The sequence below is a fragment of the Mirounga angustirostris genome, unplaced genomic scaffold, assembly GCF_029215605.1.
Source record: "Mirounga angustirostris isolate CCGP_5_RB_7025 unplaced genomic scaffold, mMirAng1.0.hap1 SCAF_10, whole genome shotgun sequence".
In the NCBI taxonomy this organism is placed as follows: Eukaryota; Metazoa; Chordata; class Mammalia; order Carnivora; family Phocidae; genus Mirounga; species Mirounga angustirostris.
This window is the reverse complement of record NW_026991718.1, coordinates 84,661,010-84,662,830: the sequence shown is the minus strand read 5'-3', so window position 1 is coordinate 84,662,830 and position 1,821 is coordinate 84,661,010. Positions and strand designations below refer to the sequence as shown.

The following is a 1,821-nucleotide window of genomic DNA, read 5'->3' as shown; positions in this document are numbered from 1 at the left end:
AATCCTGGTGCCTTTGAAGTTCCTGCCAAATGAGGACGTGGCCAGGAGACTGAAACAAGACACAGCGTCTGCCCAAATTGATGTGCACCCGAGGGACAGTCATCACCGGACTACATGGCACCTGACCCACTTCAGAGAAGGCAGCAATTTGGGCTGGGATATGGGGCTTGGAATATTTTTAATATTTTTAATGAAATTTTTAAAGTTTTTGGATAGTTTCAGATTGACATAAAAATGACAAAGATGGTACAGAGATTTGCTGTTTACCTCCGCCCGGCTTCTATTGTTAACATCACACATTATTAGAGCACATTTGTCACAATGACTGATCCAACGTCAACACATTATTATTAACTTAAAACCATGCTTTATTCAACTTCCCTTAGTTTTTACTAAGTTTTGCTGCTCTAGGACCCCATCTAGAAGAACAGGTTACATTTGGTCCATGTCCTTTTAGGCTCTTTTGGGCTATGACAGTTTCTCAGACTTGTCTTGTATTTTGAAGACCTTGACAGCTTTGAGGAGAGCTGGTCAGGGAATTTGTAGACTGTCAGTTGGGGTTGTCTAGAGTATTTTTTCTTTTCTTTCTTTTTTTTTTGGTCCTCTGATAGAAGACATATCAGATACTAAACTGATAAGAACAGATACTATAAAAGATTCAAAGACCAAGAAGTGATTCATTGTTTTTTTAATGGTTGGAGTAGGGTTCTGGGCTTTGGGGAGGAAGACTATGGAAGAAACGGCGCCATTCTCAGCACATCAGATCAAGAACACATGCCATCAACATGATTTATCGCTGTTCACGTTAACCTTGCTGTTAACCAAAGTAGTGTTTGTCAGCTTTCCCCACCGTAAAGTTACTCGTTTTCCCCTTTTCATACTGAAATCTTTGGAAGGAGGTCGCTGTGTCGCAGCCCACACTTAAGGGTGGAGAATTGGACACTTCTCCCTGAAGGAGAATCACTGGGTAAATTATTTGCCATACTTCTGCACAAAAGACTTGTCTCTTTTCTCTCATTCATTTATTCACTCATGTATACAGACTTATGGAGATTTGTCTTATACTTTGAATTATAGCCCAATGCTACTTTATTTTCGTTTTCAAATTGTTTCAGCTTTGTCCACGGGCAGCTCTTGCAGTCCGCTCCTGTGTCCCATTGGCTTACCACCTTCATTGTGGGTTTGGAGGTTAGTTTAGATTTGTTTTGTTTTGTTGAGAACTTCCTGATTTTCTAGGATTTGTGTTTTGACAAAAGTGGCTCACCTAGGACAATTCGGCCCTTGGCCTAAGCCTCTTGTTCTGGTTAACTTTATAATCATCTAAATAATGTTTACATGTAGGTATTTTCAGATTGCACATGGATATCAGGGAGCAAAATAGGAGGTTGGTTTTTACTTGTTTTGGCCCCAGGGCTGTGTTCTGACTACATATTATACATTCCTACAGCCTTAAAGAGATACCTCTTTTCAGCTCAGGGAATGATTTTCTTTCATGTATTTAATAAAATTCTTCCTACATTTTCATTGTTTTCTTTTTTCTGTTAACTGTTAGTAGTTGGATAGCCTTCTGAATTGATCCTCTTGAGTTTCAAATATTTTGTCTTTTTCATTTCCTTGACTTTTTGTTTTATAGTCAAAGAGATTTCTTTACCTTTATCCTCTCAGCCTCCTAATATATATACAATCTGTCCCTGTCTCAGGGCATGCAGTTCTTGTTTCTTTTACAAACACAATCTACTTAAATCATTCTAGGGATGCCAATTAAAGCTTTTAAAAGTTTTCTTCATTACTTGATTTATTTCTGTTTTTTACAGGGTTTGG

At 38.3% G+C, this 1,821-nt stretch overlaps 1 pseudogene; it reads right to left on the bottom strand.

Moving 5' to 3' along the window:
- Positions 1-554: 554 nt before the first annotated feature.
- On the bottom strand, positions 555-677 carry LOC123852245 (U2 spliceosomal RNA; annotated as a pseudogene).
- Between the last annotated feature and the right edge of the window lie 1,144 nt (positions 678-1,821).